We start from the raw sequence: 20130 nt of genomic DNA, 5'->3' as shown, positions 1-20130 counted from the left end.
GCTGCCCCTTGGTATTGCGTATGTAGGCCAAGGCAGGGTGTGCAGGAAGCAGGACAGGGCCCAGGTTCTGCCTTCCTCATTTTCTACCTGTGCTTTTCTTCTAAAGGCTCTGAGCAAGCTACTAAAAAAAAAAAAAAAAGGAAAAAAAAAGAAAAAATCTTTAAAATTGAGACACCCATCATTGCTTGATCATTCTCTTCTAAAGAGATTCTGGAGGAATCAGAGAGCTGGAAAGTAGGGCAAGGGTTCTTTGATTTCAGCTCAGTTTTTTATTTTTGCCTTGGCTAAGAGTTTAGAGTTAAAAATTCCCTGAGGGAAGAGTTCTTCAAGCTCTCCCTTTGCTGCCTGCTTCTCCTTCCTTCCTTCCCTCCCTCCCCCCTCTTAGGGGGAACTTGGAAGCAGGCAGCCTGGAATCCCAGCTGGTTGCACCACTTTTAGCGGTCTGACCTCAGCCCAGGCTCTCTCCCTCCCCGGGGTCTTCATCTCCACCTCTGGAGACTGGAGATGATGCCTCGCCAGGTCCTTGTGGCTTAGAGATACAATGTTAAAAGCCCAGCCTCAGGGGGAAAACGGCTCCTGCTTATATTATTGTTACTTCTAAGCCTTATGTTCTCTGAATCTGTGTTTCTCTTTAATTCTTCGCTCAGTGACCATTTATGGAGCCCCTGTTACGTAGCAGGTAGTGAACAAAAAGACCAAGGCCTCGCCCACATACAACTTGCATTCCGGCAGAGAGCGGATCTAGTAGACGTGACAGATACATAAAATAATTGCCAATTGTCACAAGTGCTATAAAGGAAATGAACGGGTTTCTGAGAAAGTAAGAGGTGAGAAGGTGAGGCCCATAATGAATGGGGCAGTTAGGAAAGGCTTCTCTGAGAAGGTGGCATTTCTAGGAACCCCAAAGACCGAGAGGCAACCAGACAAGAGATGAGGTAAAGGAGGATCTCTCTGGGCAGGGAGAATAGCTGGTACAAAAGTGTTCACGTGCTCGAATGGCAGACAGGAGGCCAGTGTGACTGGAGCAGAGGGAGTGAGGGACCCCAAGCTAGGAGGGGCCACATCCTGCCTGGCAGCCCACGGGATAGAAGGGGAATTTTAAAACATATATCCAAGTGTAATGAGAAGTCATTACAGTAGGGAGCTTGTGTTCCAAGTTATATTTTTACAATCCTAGTTCTCTAAGGGTGGTCCCTAGACCAGCAGCATCCGTATCACCTTGGAAGTTGTGAGAACCAGAAATCCTCAGGGCCACCCCAGACCTATGGAACAGAAACTCCAGGGTGGGGCCTAGCACTCTGGGTTCTAACAAGCCTTCCAGGCAATGCTGATACTTCTGGTTGGGACTGGAAGCTCAATGGTTCTCAGTCCTGACTGCATGAAAGAATCTTCCAGGAGCTTTAATGAGTTATGAATATATGAACTATGTATCTGCGAACCAAGACTCCAAGACTCTGACACTATTAGCCTGGAGTTGGCATCTAGGCATGGCTAGTTCATTAAAGCCCCCCACCCAGGGCATTCCAGTAGCTCTGTGGCCAGGACCACGGTTCTAGTCGCTGGTGCAGCCTGGGCTGGTGGGAGAAGGGCGAAGGTGGAAGAAGACCAAGCAGGAGGCTGATGAGGTGGCCCAGGTGAGCAATGCCGGCCGCTGAGACTGAGGTGGCGACAGAGAACGTGGAGGGACATGAATAGATGCTAATATTTGTAAGAGAAAAAAACCAACAGGACTTTTAGATGGTTAGGATGTAGAGACAGAGGATGGGACTTAATTCACCATTGGGGTGAAGGTAACACCAGTATGAGCCTGGGAGCATGGGCTGGACATGGAGAATGGGGACTTAAAGAGGTACACCTTCTCTCTCTGCTCGACAGTGAAGGCGGCAAAGATCACAGCCAAGTTAGAAAGCACTGAGCTTCTCCTGAGTGATAAGAGGAGCTGCAATGTGAAAGAACATTTTTCTTTTTTTCTAAATGCTGTGTTTTATAGCCACGTTGCTCAAGAACCCTGGATGGGGCAGCAGCAGGGAACAGCCGGCCGAGTGATGTATCTGGAAGTGACCAGCAGGGGGCGCGCCAGACTCGGAAATGTACATTGCCGGGAGGGAGGTGAATCTTGTGGTTTATCATCATATCTACGTTTACATATCTAAACAGCTTCTGTGTAGCCAATACTGTGCTAAGTGCTTTACGTGTTCAGTCTCATTTAATCCTCCTAGCTCTACAAGGTCCGTGCTGGAAACATCCCCACTTCATGCATACTCAGTAGATAGTGCCCCTTGGCCCATGTCACCCAGCTAGATGGTGGTGAAACTGGGCTTGATCTTTTAGCCTGTCTGACCCCAAAGGCACATGGCCACTTTTCTGTCAGAAGGGCCAGAATCCCCAGCAGCTCTTTCTGAGCTCTGGTGGTGCATCTACTCACTCTTGGGGGAGAGGCCTTTCGAAGGTGAGATCACCTGAATGAGCAAAGCTTTTGAAATTAAACTCCCGTGGTTCTGCAACTCGCTTACTATGTGATGCTGAGAAAGTTGCTTAGCCTCTCTGTGCTCAAGTGTCTTTTCCCCTAAAATGGGGCGAGATGATGTCATATAACTGACTCAGACCTTGAAGCCCAGAGGAGGTGCTCAATTAATGACAGCTCTTCTGTCTGCAGCGATTTCACAGGGGGGTAGAAAGAGCTCTGGCAGGTCCGAGAACTGTGCTGGCCAGCAGTACTTTCTGTGATGATGGAAACGCTCTCTGCTGCCTGAGCAATAGGGTAGTCTCTGGCCACACGTGCTCCCGAGCCGCTGACGCGCCGCTAACGCAAAATTAAGGGTTGACCTTTTCATTTTCTTTAACTATAATAAATTTAAATAAACACATGTGGTTGGTGGCTACTGTATTGGAGAGTGTGGGTCTGAAACATATCTGAGCTCAAGGTCTGGGTATCCTCAAGGACCCCTTGGGTGTTGGATAAAATAAGCCACGTTCAACATTCAGAATCTGGCACACAGCAAGTGCTCGAGGAGTTGGAAATTTGTCGGCAAGAAGGAAAAGAGGAAGGGAAATCAACAAGCAAAGCCGTGTTCTGCATTTGACAAAGTTTATTAAACTGTGGGACTGAACTCTCAGGCTTCCTCATGGCAAATCTCCCCGTCAAGCCAGAGCTCTTGAAACATTTCTTCAAGATGTATTTAGTGGGGATAAAGAAAAAAGCCTATGTTCTAGTTAATAATGTGTATATGCACAAGGAATTCTCTTCATTTCTTCTCTGACTAAAGGCATACTTTTTTTCTGTGCCCATCTCTTTAGTTTTCTCTTGCAATATTAAAAACCAGACCACTTTGGGGTGCCTGGGTGACACAGTTGGTTAAGCAACCGACTCTTCATTTCAGCTCAGGTCGTGATGTCAGGGTCATGAGATCGAGCCCCATGATGGGCTCCACGCTCAGCACATAATCTGCTTGAGAGTCTCTCCCTCTCCCTCTGCCCCTCTCCACCTCTCTCTCTCAAATAAATAAATAAATCTTTTAAAAAACAAAAACAAAACAACCAGATGACTTCTTAGAAAGTTTTTTAAAGGCTTAAAATGTCAATTAAATAACTGGTGCCCAGGAAACAGCACCACGTCATGCATTTCTCACTTCTAGAATTTCATCTATTTGGCCTTTGCCTCTAAGTCATGGTCAGTTGGCAAATCCCAAGGTTCAGTGCTTGTGTCTTGCAGCTCATAAGAGCTAGTGGCAACAGTTCCCTCTAGACATAGATGGGTGTTGGTGGACACTGTCATTCGTTTCTACGCAAGAGTAACTTTTACTCTGACTGTATTAGGACCAATTTGCATGCCAGCCAGTTAACCCAATTACTGGCCACCTTGTTTCCAGTGTATTCCTGAGATGTGCAGTGTTCCTTGTGGACTGGCGCTCTGGGCTGCCAGCTGTGACCCCATGTAATGTGAAGCCTCTGTTATCCAGACCACCCTGTCTGCTCACACTGCTGGCTTTGCTGTCCTCAGTTGCCTGGCACCTCCCATCCTCCTTTCTCACCATCCTGAAGACGCAGACTTTCTGGGTGCTCTTACTAGACACACGGCTCCTTGAACAGGACCTGTGGTTCTGAGCAATGAGTGGCCTATGTAAGGAGTTACATCTCTTTCCTAATATTTCCCTTCACTACACATCAAAGCTTCCAAGGAACAAAGAGAATTCTTTGCCCAAATGCCATATTCCACCTTTTTTAAAACTTTTAAAATTGAGTTGTGACATATAATATTAGACTAGCTTCAGGTGTGCAACATAATAATTCGATGTTTGTATACACCGCAACGTGATCACTACAATAAGTCCAATCAACATCTACAATGACAACAGTTTTTTTTTTCCTGTATCACTTTTCTTCTGTCTTTACTTTTTATTTCTGAACATAGCTCATTCCCAGCTCTGTCACCCAAGTCCCTTGGTCCCCTGGGAATGTGGTCCAGAATGAATACAGAGGCTGCCTCCTTGGTTGTGCTTTTGAGTGAGGGGAGGTGGGGTCTTTGGGTCTGCCTCCTTACCCACCATTCCTGTCACCTCTGTATGTCCTCATTGGTCCCCAAATGGCTGGGTGTCCTTTACCGAAATAGCCATTTTCACCATTCCAGCAACCCAGTTAGCTGTTAACACACCCACAGTAAGACATTGTGCTGGGTGCTATCAGTTAGATGAACGTTCGCAGGGCTCCAAGAACCTGTAGCAGCCAGAAGTGCTTCACCCCGGTCTTAGCCACCCCCTGTGTGGATGGCGGGTCCCACCAGTGGCTGAGTGTGGTTTTCATGCTGTGTTATTGTTCCTTTAGAGCAGAGCCCATCTGCAACCTTAGCTCCCTCCTACCCCTCCGTCAGCCCTTATCTGCTCATTCCGCTGCACCTGTCTCTAGGTAAAAGTGCTGCCTCCAACTTCTGGGCTGGGTATCTGGGTTCCCACTCAGACCGCCTGCTCTGTGCCTGGGGGCTGACCCTCTGTCACAGGGTGTCCTTGACTTTTGGCGTTCAGTCGCGGCCTGCCAATGTAGAGCCCTGCAGATTGGAGAGAAGGGGAAGAGAAAGGGTAGGTACTTCCTTGGTCCTTCCTTTTAAGGTCACTTCAGGCAGGCTGTGTCCCTCCCTTCATTCCTACAGATCTAGGGATGTGACACTTAGCTGCTCCTACCCCTGGGTTTTTGCACTAGTCCTTCGGTTCCTCTGCCCTTGCCCCCTTGAAATAGCCCTTTTCTAAATAAACCTTCCTCCAATTGTCCTCGCTTAAGTGTTCGAGTCTCTGATTGACATACCTTCCTTTGGCATGTATGGTTTTGCCATATTTATATTCCTGGTTGCTCAGTGAACCTCGCTACTGACATTTACCACCTCCTTCAAACATTGCTTGGGTTCAAGGTGTTTGCTAAATGTTCCCAAACCCTAATTTCTCAATTCTAGTCTCTTTGGAACTGACCATCCCTCTGTCTTCCCTCTCTCCATCCCTTCCTTCCTTCCTGCTGGATAGTCAGACTGCCTTGATTAAAATCCCACTCCTGTACTTCCTGAGTACGTGACGTTCCCTTTCTAACCCTCAGTTTTCTCGTCTGTGTAATGGGGATCATGGTTGAGTAGTCATAGAATTAAGCAAGATCTTAAGAACAAGATCTGTAGTGTTTGAGTCTGCTGTATCTGTTGACTGATTATTTCTGTGTCCAGGCCACCCTATAACCACAGGTTTCTTAACCTTCTTAACTCTTTCTTGCCCTTCTTAACTCTTTCTTGCCCTTCCATTTGATAGATGACTCCTCGCTCCTGCAGCACTATGCATGACCCTGAGGTGACCTTTGGATTCCTGGTCTTTAAAGAAGTCCTGAATTTCCATGGGCCCAGTGTAGTCTGAGAACAAACTGTTACCTAATTCTTATTTCTAGTTTGCCTATTCCCCACGGTTACTGGTAGAGAATAGCAAAAAGGTGCCTTAAATTGTATTATTATTTTTAGTATCTCCTATGAAGTCCTGGATATTCAGAATGCCTCAGAGGGAGGCATAGAGGCCAGAAGTCTTTTCTTACAGAGGAGACAGGCCCAGCAGGAGGGAGAATTTGATACCAGTTCTAACAGGCTGGCGGAACAGAAAAGTACAAAGTGCTTTACAGGGGAGGGCTGTGTGAGTATCTGTGGTTTTGCAGTGGATTTGATCAGGATTGTAGAGGAAGCAGTTGAGACCAACGGTTAGCTCAGAGATTTAGGAAGATCTGTGGCTATAAATTCCCCATTACATTTCTGATCCATCGACAATCTTTAAGTGTTGATTATGTGATTTTCCACCACGAAGCTCTTGAGAATTGGAGGAAAGAGATTAGGTAGGAGATGTGTGTGTGTGTGTGAAATTCACCCAGAAAGCGTTGAGGATGCAGTTACAACACCTCCACAGCTGAACGCATTGTCCTGATGCTCTGTTTATTTCATATTTTTATTTTCTCAAGAGTCTCCCAGAATAGCCGTTTATGCACATTTGCCTTCCCATCTAATTTTGCTTTAACAATAGTTGGGAAAACACGACCAGATGCTTTCTTTTAAACAAAAGAAATCTACATATTGACATCAATGTCAAAATTAGCAGTCTGTCTCCTTTAGAAAGTTACTTGTCAGTTCAGTTAATAATTAAATTGACCCAGCCACCTCTTAAATTCTGGGCTCATGGTGGGGGGCTGGAGGGGGGCATGCTGGGAGGGGCGTTGCTGAACCCTGACCTGGCCTCAGGGAAATCAGCCTGCTAAACTGTTCTTTCTTGCAGTTCCCTGGAGAAGTATGCTCTAAACCAGTTTTCTTATTTAAACAATTAAACTTTAATTACCTAAGTCAGATATGAATAGATTCTCCTTTAAAAAACTTAATACGTCACAGACGACGCTGCAGTTGCCTTGGACCACTATTCCTAATCATGATCCTGACCCTCTTTACTGAAATCATGATCCTGACCCTCTTTACTGAAATTACTGAGAAGTATGCTCTAAACCAGTTTTCTTATTTAAACAATTAAACTTTAATTACCTAAGTCAGATATGAATAGATTCTCCTTTAAAAAACTTAATACGTCACAGACGACGCTGCAGTTGCCTTGGACCACTATTCCTAATCATGATCCTGACCCTCTTTACTGAAATCATGATCCTGACCCTCTTTACTGAAATTACTGAGAAGTATGCTCTAAACCAGTTTTCTTATTTAAACAATTAAACTTTAATTACCTAAGTCAGATATGAATAGATTCTCCTTTAAAAAACTTAATACGTCACAGACGACGCTGCAGTTGCCTTGGACCACTATTCCTAATCATGATCCTGACCCTCTTTACTGAAATCATGATCCTGACCCTCTTTACTGAAATTACTGAGAAGTATGCTCTAAACCAGTTTTCTTATTTAAACAATTAAACTTTAATTACCTAAGTCAGATATGAAATAGATTCTCCTTTAAAAAACTTAATACGTCACAGACGACGCTGCAGTTGCCTTGGACCACTATTCCTAATCATGATCCTGACCCTCTTTACTGAAATTACAAGCTTGGAGCGTATCTTTCTAGAACTTTAACTTCGTGTTTAGTAAACACAGGTTTACTAAACATAGGTACACACAGGTTTAGTAAACATAGGTACACACAGAAAACAAGTAGCCTTGTTGTGTGTTTTTGTCATAGACTGTTTTCTCCTTGGTTCCTTGCAGTCTGTTTTTCCTGGACCCCTGCTCTTGAAGACAAAGACCAGACTGTATAACCCAATGGACATATTTTGTCTTCCATTCCTTCCAAGGAGTAGGGAATTAACTTATGTCCTTATACGATAAATGCTCACTTCTTAGTAAAGAAGAATTAAATAATTAATTAAAGAAAATTACCTTAATATGGTAGAGGTTAATTTATTTAATTTCAACTTATCGATTATAATTTGTAATTGTAATTCATTGATCCTGAAGAGAAAATTAAAAGAAAAGATTTCCTCTAGGATGTTCATAGAATTCATGCTAGAAAGATCTGAGATGGTATATCCATTTTATGCTTCTAAGTTCAAGAGAGGAAATGAAGCATAGGGAAAGCATCAGGACTGGACCCCTGTCTCATGTGTTCTGGTCTACCAGAACCTTCCCTACACCACACTCACAGAGTCCTAGGACTCGGTTGGTGGGATGCACAAAGAACCAAGAAAAAACCCCTGAAGGAATAATGCAGTGAATTAAATATCCAACCAACCCAAGGCTCACCTTTTTTTTTTCTTTTAAAACTAAGTAATGGAAGGTAAAGGGTATCAAACTCTACCCTATATATTCCCCTTCAGATTATAATAAAAATTTATTTTCTGTAGTCAGCCCATCTCTTTATATTGCCCTGCTCATCTGAGCCACCCTATCTTAGCTGTGTTCTCTTTCCTGAATCCCTCCTGGTATTCAGTAATGTTCTGCTTTTAATTTCTTAATAGCAAAGCTAATTACCAATGTTGATTATGCTTATTCTGTAAGGGATCGAATAGAGAGCTTTCCATACATTTTCCATTTTATCATCTCAGAACACTGTATGAGGTTGTACTGTTATTCTTCCCATTTTACAGATGAGAAAACTGAGGCTCGGGGAGCATAGGAAACCCAGCCAAAGTCACTTAGCACTAAGTGATGGCATTAGGATCCAACTTCACTTGGTCCTTAACTTTGAAGCTCACACTCTCAACTCAACCCTATATGACCACATGTTTAGTTACTTTTTAAAGCAATCAAGAAGAAATGTTCATGGTAGAATGGGGAGAACAGGTAGGAGACTCTTAACAGGTTCTGGCAAACTGCCCTGTATGCAGTAGGAGCTCAGTGAATGTTTGGAATCTAAATGAAATGATCTGAAGATTAAGTGAGTTAATATGTGTAAAGAACCTAGAAGTGTATCTGGAACTTACTAGGCTCTAAATGAGAATTAGATGTTATTATTAATTTGTGGGGCTAATTGTGTCTGTGTTTATGCTCCTGAAGATACCCCAGAAGCAAGGCATTTATTGTCTGGGGTTCAACGTAATGGGGTTCAGTGATACTCTGGAGACAATTTAGAGACTTCCCTGAAATAACTCTCTAGGAAACTGGAGGGCTTGGACTTGCTAACAAAACCATCTGGGACATTCTGGCAGTGGGAGCAAGTCAGCCATGGCCCTTGGGAGAGAAGGTTTGGAATCCTATATTATTACTAAGGTTTGGAATTAGGGACTTCCCCCCCATTGCATTTCCTTTTCTACAGAGCACTGCTACTGTTATTACTTTATTCCTGGACGTTTCCACCTGCTGCTGCTTGTCCTTTGCTCTGTTACCTTTTTGTGTATGTGGATCCTTCTAGCCTGTATTTGAAATGTCGATCATTGTTTGCCCCACCTCCTGGGGCAACCTGCACATCGCCTGGCTAAGGAGGCATTGAATCACGTGATCCACCCCATACCCTCTCCAGCCATGATGAGTCCATTAGGATGAGCACTTGACCTTCAAAGTCATCATGTCGTGTGGAGATTGGCCACCAGCTTTGGTCACATGCAAGATAAGGAAGCAGATGGAAGAGCCTAAGTGGTACAGAGAGGTGGCCTTGGTTCCTTGGTTTCCAGTTCTCATGCCCATGGTCCCTTGCTAAACTCTGTCTCCTCTTCTTGATTTCACAACCGATTTTCCTTTCCTACCTTTTTCTCTTTTTTCTTACTTGAGTTAAATTGAGCAAGCCTTGTGTTATGTGGACCTAGACAAGCTTTGCTAGAATACTTCCTAATCAGGTAATTAAACTCCCTGAGGCCATATTCCCTGTGCGGTTCTCAACGTGTAAGATGCTGTCTGGTACCTTGTAAGCATTCAATAAGTATTTGTTTCTTAATAATGGAGACTTTATGGGGTGGATATTATCTGGATCTGTGGATTTGGATGACACTTTGTTTTCTTGAGGGAGAGAGGCCACATGGCAATAATAGAAATCGTTCATTAGTTCATCCAAAGACAATTATTCTACCAAACAGAAATCAAAAGATAAAATAAGGTCCAAGTTCTGACCTTAGAAGCCTGTCTGTCAAGCAGGGGAGATGCCATGGCCAGCAGGTAAATTGTAGTTTGATTGGTTAGTGAGACCTCAATGCAGTGTTCCCCGTCTTATAACCACTGTGATTGTTGATCATTCTGGCAAAGTCGAAGGTGAACACCAGCACTCTTGCTAGCCAACACCCACCCCAGGACCTGTGACTGAGCCTGCAGTCTCCTGGCGACGGATAATTGTCCCTCACCCCATCTAATTCCGATGTAGAATTCCTTCATTCATTCCAGCCTGCTAGTCATATCTGGATTCAAGATTGCTTCCCATAGTCTCCGTTAAGCATGTGGAGGATTTTTTTATGAAATACCAGAATGTCTTTCCCAGATTTCACAAGAAGCTGGAGTATGCTCAGAGTCCAAGGGCTTTTCCCTCTTCTTGTTCTCCCCTCTTGTGGTAAACCGGGTTAGCATCGTGGATGCAATCCCTTCATGCACCCCAATTTGAAAACTCATTGTATTTCCCATGGGAAGGTCCAAGCCTCTGTCACTAATTAATATATTTATTGAATTAATTATTAGGAATTATTGAATGATTAATTCGTCATTTAACATGTCCCTTTGAGTGTCAGCCACATGCCATCCCTCAGGGTATGGAACAGTGAAAATCAAGTACACCCAGTCAGCACCTGTTACCTTGATCTTGGAGTCCAGTGGGCAAGACAATGTTCAACAGACAGTTACACAGATGATAGGACAAGTGACGTTGTCATATATGGTGTGAAAGAATATGACCAAGTCAGATGAGGGCATATAATAGAAGGGATGATGGATTTGGGTGTCTAAGAGGTGTCCCAAAGTCACACTGAGGCTGAGAGCTCCGTAGGAATGAGTCAGGTGAAGGAGGAGGGGAGAGCCATTTGGATTTAGGGAGGAATGTGTCCCCAAGCTCCAGGCAGGGAGGAATAGCCCAAATAACTTGGTGGCATCCAGTTGTCACCTTTCAGAAAACAAATGTTCTGTTTTAACCAAAATAACCAGCTGATAGGTGAGAAACCCACAGTCAAAATGAATGCCTCAGTTGTCACTGAATTAGAAACTGTTTGACATCAAGATGTTTAAAAATCTGCGCAGCAATTCTGACATAATTCCAGCCCGCCTCCCTCCCTTCCCCCTCCCCGCTGGGGATCAGAACTTCACCCAACCGCAGGATCCCAGGGGATCCTTTCAATAGAAGAACCACTGAGGCCTGAAGATTCCTGATTTACCTTTGTGAACCACTGGCCTCCCTGACTTGGTAGAGACAAAAACAGCAAAATCCCCCAAGTACAAGATTTGGGGGGAAATAAGCAGAACTGTCAGTTAAGCCTGAAAACTGCTGAAAACTGCCTCTCTTGCTGTTCCCTTTGATTTGTGACTGTTTCTTCACCACCCACCACTGTCATCATCATCTTCATCTTCATCACCACCATTGTCATTACCATCATCTTCATCACCATTATCATCGCCGTCATCACCATCATCATCTTCATCACCACCCCTACCAGCACTGTCACTATCATCATCATCTTCATCACCACCCCCCCACCATCACCATCATCATCTTCATCACCACCCCCCCCCCCACCCCCACCATCACCATAGTGGTAGCAACAATTAACCCTTAGCCGTGATCTTGGTGCCAGGCATTGTGCTAGCAACTGCACGTGCATCATCTCATTTAATCCCAACGATACCCCATAAGGTGGAAACTGTTAGTTTGAACAATGTGAAATTGTCAATATTCAACCTATGAAAGTGATCATTTCATCCGGTTGTACCAGTGGGTTTATAAAAATTGTATCTTTATAAACAGAATGGCTGAGCCTAGATTCCCACCCAGAAGTGTATTGTTCCAAAGGGTCTGTGCCCTTTTGCTGACTTGTGTGAGGGAGGGAGGAAGGAAATAAATAGCACAAAAGTTCTTTCTTTTCTCTTCCCCTGTCTTAGTTCTCTACTCTCTGTGTCTCGTGGGTTAGGAGAGGAGAGAAAAGTCAGAAGATGCTGAAGTCTGAAGATACTCCAACAAGTCTTACCCTCTTCACTCTGCTGTCCTGTCCCCTGTCCTGACTCTAGCTAAAGCTGATATTTTGCATGAAAGGTAATCACTGGCGCATGCTACTGGAAAGTCCAGGGAAGTGGTGACTGCAGACACAGCCAGACCCAGGTCCTCAAACAAGGCTGATAAAAACCTGTCTCTGGACCACTCAGATCTCCTTTCCGGTGGCTGTTCCAGGCCCATATCCCACAGCCTAACAGCCCCGCCAGAGAGAGAGAGAGAGATGAAAGGCGTGGGTGGGGGTGAGGAGGTAGAGAGAGAGAGAGGAAAATAGAGAGAGGGAGAGAGAGAGAGAAAAGAGAGGAGGGACTGCTTTTTTAGAACTTGCAACAAAATCCTAGCAAAGATTCCCATTGGTTTGCAATTGTCACATACCCGTGCGTGGGTCAGTGATGCTCACAGCTCTGTCAGTATTCTGTATGTGTGTGTTACCGTAACTCTTTCTCATAACAGCCCTACACAGTCAGGGCTATTATTCCGTGTTATAGACGGGAAGATGGAGCCACAGAAATGATCAGGTAAGTGGCCCAAGGTCACACCTTAGTAGATTCTGGCCCCACCATGCTGAGTGCCTCTCTGACTAAGGTCATGGACGGTAGGAATTGGCAACCAAGACTCTGATGCCCACCCCTGCGGTGGGAAGCAAGGATCAGCCGTATGGGGCCAGTCCCACCTCAGCAGCCTGGGATGAGGGCTGGGGAAGCTGATTCCTCAGAGGAAACCCGGGTGCTCTTATTCAGGAGAAGAGAGATTATTGGGTTGGGCGGAGGAAACAACAGCCCTCTACAATGAGACTGTAGAGAAGTGTTTACAGAGAGGATATTTTTCTCTCCAATCTGATGTTGGGCCCCAATTTCAAAGAACAGGAGGCTATAAAAAGGTCAAAGGAAGGAAGTACTAATTAAGAGGTCCCTGTGGGCTCTCGGGTCAGAAAGAACAAAGAATCATAGTTAGGGAGGCTCAGGGCCGGTCTTAAGTACAAGGGCCCTGGGGCAGCGCAGAGGCTCAGCCCAAGGACCCTAGATGGGGGATGGGAACGCTCTAACTTCTTTCTCCTGTGTAAAATGCTGATAAAATACTGACCTCTCAGGTTTCCTGACATGATGGGATGTGCGAAATACGGCGATCCCCTCGCCCGGGGCTTGGCTCATCTCTCATTCTCAATACATGGTGATAGCTATAGTTAATGTTGTTGCGAAGGCTTTTCAAATATTAGCATCTTTGTGACCCTCTTAAGCCAAAATTCTCTTTTCCTCTTGTGAGAGCTTTGGTTTCTTTTTTGTAGGATCACAAGATCAGGGACTTTTTATAGTCCCTATGATCCCAGAAGCCCTGTGCACCTTTCCAGAACTTACATTATCCTAACATCTGGGGTGGCCAGTGTGGCCTTCTCTGGTATCCTTTGTCTGTTTCTGTCCAATGCTGGAGAAACAAGAGCCCTTATATTCCTTTGGTCCAGAGTGGTCAAATGGCAATGTCCTTCAATACCCTCTTTATACTGATTGGCTGTCTCAGGGCACCTTGTAAAAGGCTCTGTAACCCATGTCCCATGGCCTCTGGCAGCCAATCTAGGCTCAGGCCCCAGAACTCACTTGCTTTATCTCATTTGCTCTTTGACTCTTGCCACTTCTCGTTTAGACTTGACGCCGTAGACTTTTCGAGTTTCCTGACTGATGCAGATAGGTCAGGAGTCTTTGTTGCAAAGGACAGAAACCAACTGAAACAGACTTAAAACAATTCTATAATTGAAAAGTCAGGACACGGCAGGATTCAGGGACTTCAACACTGTTATCACGTCTCAGTCCCCATGTCTTGCCTTTGCTCTCCTTTCTGTTGGCTTCATTCAGGCACACTTGTCCCATCAGGTGGCAAATCGGCCAGCAGCAAAGGCAGCTTGTGCCATGGGATTGACTGCATGAGTGCCTCCAGTCCTTCACTCCTCTCTCATGCCTGCTTTTTGCCAGAGACATGGTAATGTTTCCCACAGGTGGAAGACGTCTGCCACCCCACAGATGTTGGGCATGGCTGCGAGATCGATTTTGGCCAAAGGAATATGGTTGGAAATGACAGTGAGTCAGTTCCAAGCCTAGCCCTTAAGAATTACCTGCTTCCATTTGCCTTTCTCTTGTGGCTTCTGGAGTCCATGAGAATATGCCCCATGTAGCCTGCTGGTCCCAGAGAAACAAACATGTAGAGCAGAACTGCCCACTGACCACAGATGCTAGCGCATAGACCCATCAGTGTGGTCAGTGTTTATGCTTGTGTGCCGCTGAGCTCGGCACGGGTCCGTTGTGTAGACTTATTGTGGCCATAGTTGAGCGCTACATGGACTATTTTCCCAACAACCTCCACCAAAAGAGGGCTTTTCTGTTCTGATCATTCCAACAAAAATTTCAAGATTGATTTCAATTGCCCAGACTTAGGTCTCCTCCCTACACTGGGAGGCAGGGGAAAGAGAAGCATCTGGAATCAAGACCTAAGGGCTGTAAGCACCACAGGAAGATCGTGGCGCTTTTACCAGAAGAAAGTAGAAAGGACGCCAAGCAGGCAGAATGAATGATTCTCATTACACCCGTGTCCCATGGCTCCATAAAAGCCAGGAACCAGCCTTGCTCATGTCTACACCTGAGGCGTAGGGTGGAGCTCAACTGGGGCTAAGACCAGTCAGCAGTGAGCCAGATCGGGAAGCCCAGTGCACAGTTTGCTGTACTACTGACCTTGAAAAGTCCTAGCCCCGAACTTCTCTCTCTTTCCAGGCCAGAATGGGTAAGGTGGCTTCGGCCAACTGGCAGGCTACTACTTGGCAACTTGCCCTCCCTTCCCTACAGTGCCAGCTCAACTTGGAGGTAAGAAAGAGTGGCCGGAATGATTGCTGGGTCCCCACCTGGACCTGATTTAGAACAGTCCTTTCTCCCCAGCCCCCACCCTCAATTGTGCTCAGGGGCCTTAATCCCCAGTGGGGTTCATGTCCTGCTGCCTCTCCATCTTTGAGAAAGGGTAGACCTGAATGGGAAGCATGGTATGGAATAAATGTAACACCTTTGCCCTATTGCATGGGGTCATTAAACTTCCTGCTGAATATAATTTAAAATTAAGTTGAATTAAAAACTGTGATGGCTATATTTTGCTTTCTTCTGCCAAATCTGACCTTTCTACCTTGACCTTTTTCCTGCTCTATTTAGCAGCTGCTTTCTTTCAGGAATGCTGCTTGGCTCCAATATATTCATGGAAAAGGGCAAATTTCGATCTTATTTCAACAGTACCGTATCCCAAGGCTGCAAGGCAATCTATGCTTTCTTCAGGGCTCCTACTGCCTAGAAGCATTTGGGGATGTAAAGAGCGGGCTATATTTTCTCTATTCCAGAGGTGACCTATTCCAGAGGTGACCCATCACTCTTGTCTCACTCCACCCCCACCCTTCTTTATGTTGCTAAACCTTCCTATGGAACTGGGAGACAATGTGAGAGAAGGCCCAGGTGGGGGAAAGCAAATACTGTTCAGTGTATTTGCTCTGATTACACCGTTATGGATGAGACAATAGCCACTGTGAACACAAGCAGGCAAGGTTCAATGCCGCTTTCTTCTCCTCCTCAATGCAGCTTTGATCCAGCCAGGGCTACCCAGGAGGAATTTCAGTCTAACTGGGGCAGCCCGATCTGGGAACAATGCCTCCCTCTGTGGGGGTGGCTCCTTTCATGATTTGGGAGGCTATCGGGACCAAGCTTAGAACGTTCCATACATGTGATTGCTAGCACCCCACCAGCGCCTCCACACAGCAGCATACTTAAATTTCTAGCGCACAGCCTTGAGAGAGGTATGACTGCAGATGTCATTTTTTTTAAGCTGTTGTCGCTCGGCCTCAAAGTCACCACTCTGTTGTGATGCTGGGGCTGGAGCTGCCGGTTCTCCCAGCCAGCTGGCTGCCAAGTTAGGTTCTGCCACTAGGAGGCACCAGAGGGAAGTTGCAAAGCCGGAGGGCGGAGAAGGGACTTTTACTTCCCCGTTCTCACCAGCTTCTTTCTGGCAGAGCAGTTTAAGTCTCTAGCTTTTTTTTCAACAATCCCAGTACCAGCCTCTTAATCAATTCTATGTTCCATGATTTACAAAATTTTCCTGCTTAAAAAACAACCACCTATGGGTTTTAAAAACAATTCCAGCTCTCTGTACACTTTCCGCTCACAAGAAGAACAGAGACACATCAACAGCTGGGTACAACAGGGAGAGGGGTCTCCGCCTGCATAAAGATCCAATTTCTTCCCGGGTGGTGGATACAGCTAAGAAGATAAAAAATGACCTTTAACCCGTGAGAACAGTAATGTAAGATTAATTTGAGGCTTCGAAACTAATGAGTTGGCTCGTCCTGGTGCAGCACCCCGTGAATAACACGGTATTTGCAGAGCCAGCAACCCAGTGATCTTTCTTGCTCAGATGGGGCTTGGGAGGGAGAAGGAAGGAGAAAGAAACTCACTTTTAAAAATAATCCTCAGAGGAGAGAGATCTGCTAGGTCCCCATAAAGCTGGTATTAGAGGAAAGGAAAAAAAAAGAGCGAATTATGTACCTTTAATCTGCTTAGCTTTTCACTGTCGAATAGCTGAAGGGCTCAGACAGGCAAGAGTATTGTGAGGTGGTTAAATCCATGAACTTGGAGTTAGACCCCTTGGGGTCCAGGCCTGATCTGTGACTTTCTAGCTGTGTGATCCTGGGCATTTTTTTTAACTTGTGCTTCAGGGAGGTTTGGATTAGGTAGTGCATGGAAAACACTTCTGTTCAGGCTGAAAATCTGGTTATTTTTGCATTTTTGATGCTGATGGAGGGAGGCGGGAGCAACTGGAGGGTGATTTATCCACAGGACAGAAAGTCTGAGGTTTCTGCCCTGATGGGAGGAAATGTCTAGCAGCAGAAGACAAAAGTGGAACCAGGCTGAGGCGAATCAGGGAGCCTGGGTTCAGCACCACCCGAGAAAGAACTGTCTTACAGGGTGGCTGACAGACAGTGGGAATGGCTGCCCAGAGAGGCAGTGAACGCCCCATCCCTGGCAGAATGCAAGCAGAAGCTCTTTCCACTGTATGAAAGAATAGGTTAGGTTATTTCTCAGGGTCTTTCTCCCTCTCCGTATCTGACTCTTCCATTTGCTAACTGTGTTCCCTGAGCTCTGGCTACCTATCAGAGCCCGGTTTGCCGCACCCATAAGTCAGGGGTGTTAATGGCTTCCTTTTTAGGATCTCCGTCCCTTTCCCCTTTCCTCCTTCTTGCCAGCAGACTGATGCTCCTGCTGGGCTAGGCCCCGTGCCAGGCTCTGGGGATCCCAGCAGGAGGAAGATGGTAGATAGACACGCCAACATGTAGTAAAGGAGGCAGATGATGAGAACACGATACTGCAGTTCCCCGGATGCACAAGAGCGTTAGGCAGTGAGGACTCCGGGAGCCTCGAGGGGGTGGTGCAGTCAGCGGATGGTGGGAATATATGCTGTGGAAGCAGAATAAGCAGGATAGTCAGAGACCCAAGGGCAGGAAACAGTGTGGTGTGCAGGGAACCATACCAGGGGCGGGGGCTGGCTGATGCAAAACGTGCGGGGACGGTGACAGGAGAGGACATGAAGAAGGTGGAGGCTAGGTGTGGAGCTCCTAGTCTTCCATGCTAAGGAACGGGAACTTACATCCTGTCAATCAGGAGGTGCGCTGGCTGATTTAAGCAGTTCCTGGCACGCTCAGGTCTCCGCAGGAGAGGAACTCCCTGGAGCTTGTGTGGAGAATGGGTTAGGAAGAGGCCAAGCTGGACCACCAGCTGGCAGACTGTGCAAGTGCCAGAAGTGATGAACAATGCCCCCAGCCAGGCATCTTCAGAAGTGGCAGCGAGAATCCAATGTTGCGATGGCCAGGGAACCTCCTAGGAAAGTAGGAACTGCTCCCCCAATGCAAAGGGTCCTCATAATTACGATCACTCGATAAAACTTTGGTTTGAGGGGCAATCGTATAAATTGGGTCCCCTCATCACTTACCCAGGCAGTGGCAATAAAATTTGTGCATGTGGTCCAATCCAGTATACGTGGTACTTGTCCTCAACAAGAGCCTTTAAAAAGGTAATGATACCAGTGACTTGAGAAATAACTTTGCAGATGCTTCTGGGATGCAAAGTTTTCCATTCAAAGACATGATTTTGGTGCTGCTCAGAGGGATTGGGGAAGATTAGATTCCATACAGGCAAACTAAGAGGGCAGATGATGCTCTTTGAATAAAACTTCTAATGGATTTTGCACAAGAGGGGACTGGAGATGGGCCCAAATGTCCCACGTTTGCTCAACTGTTTTGCAGACAGCTGGGAATTTACCAGCATTACCTTTTTTTTTTTTTTTTTTTTTTTTAACCAGAGTATCTTAGACCTTGTAGATGTGCCCTGAAATGCCTCATCTCAGGGAGGGTGAGAAAGCCTCTCTTAAGCAAGTGTGGTGTCTGCTTCCAGTGCTGTTTATGGCAGAGCTGGAAACTGTCTTCGAAATTAACAATAGATGTGCATAAATCTTCTGTTACCTAGCAACTAATACAAGACATCGCAGAGGTTCACAGGCAGGGTGGAGGTAAGCCTGTTTTAGGAGTACCTGGGATCATTTCCATGCTATTTGGGGGATTGTGGGGAGGGAAAGAAAGAAAATTAATGGGACTACTGAAATGTTTGAGTTTCTTTCTTTTTGCTTATTTGCTAAAAATGGAATCAGATCATAAAAACCTTTCCTGAATCTCTCAGGTTTGTAGCCACAGTGAGGATTTACGAAGGCTAGGTAATTTCGGGGGCCCCTTCCAAAGCTACATTTTTGGTTGTAACGGGCTGTGTGACCACGTGTACAAAATGAAAGGTGAGATGAGGGGAACTGTAAAGTTTCATCCATGTTGCTAGGATGTATGTGGTGATAGGGTTTTTAGGCTTCTGTTTTATTCAATCAAAGGTATGCATTCAGAGTCAAAGTAGATTTTTAAAAAGGAAAAAGATGTTGAAATAATGTCAAGAGGCATGTGACTTAAGGGACACACACATATACATACATACACATATATACACGTATTTCTGTATGGGTATATACGTGTGTGTATTTTTTATTTATAAAAATTAGTTTATGCGTTAAGGCTTGGGTTACAAATGCAATGCTACAGGGCCTGGCAGGCGACATGGACTAGTTCCGTGCCCAGAAGCCATGGGAGCCAGAAGGCTGGACAGCTGCTGGGTGGCTCCAGCTGAATGCAGCCATAGGAGCGCGGGGCTTAGTGGTGCCAGATCTTCTGATTTCTCACAAAGCCAGAAACCCAGCATTTGTGCAGAATCTCTTATTTTTAAAAATATTGACAGCTAATTCCAAGTTTTAAAAAACATCATGTGGGCTCAATGAAGCAAGTCTGCCTGAAAGCAGAAGTTCTGAACATGTGGTTCTCTTTTTAAAAATGACACGGCTTCTCACGACTCACTTTATCTGCAGGGAGGTAGATGAGCCCCCACAGGCCGCCGGCGAACAAGGTTCATCCAGGGCCTCCTACATACTGGGCTGGGGACTCCTCCCATCTGCCAGGCGCAGGATCCTCCCGAGGGGTGGGTATTATTTAGCACGGGAATCATGACCCCCGTTTCAAAGATGAGGATACTGAGGCTTGCATACATCAAAGTCATCCTGCAGGTGAGTCCTAGAGCCCGCATTCCAGTCCCATCTTTCTGACTCGAAAGCTGCTTGCTCTTAGGGGTTGACTCACCCAGAAGAAAAGGAGAAAGGACTTTTTATTTGGGGGTAGCTTTTTTTTTTTTTTTTAAAAAAAGGTTTTCTTTTAACACCATTTCTCTGAAGAAGTATTAGGAAGCTGTATTCGTTTGCTAGAAGTGCGGTAAGAAAGTGTCACAAACCAGGGAGCTTCAAGAACAGAAACGTACTCTCTCATGATTCCGGAGGCTAGAAGTCCAAGATCAAAGTATCAGCAGGGTTAGTTTGTTCTGAGATCTTTCTTCCTGGCTTGTACAGGACCATCTTCTCCCCGA

The sequence above is a fragment of the Ailuropoda melanoleuca genome, chromosome 4 (genome assembly GCF_002007445.2).
Source record: "Ailuropoda melanoleuca isolate Jingjing chromosome 4, ASM200744v2, whole genome shotgun sequence".
NCBI lineage: Eukaryota > Metazoa > Chordata > Mammalia > Carnivora > Ursidae > Ailuropoda > Ailuropoda melanoleuca.
The sequence above is the reverse complement of the archived record's forward strand: the minus strand, read 5'-3'. Positions refer to the sequence as shown.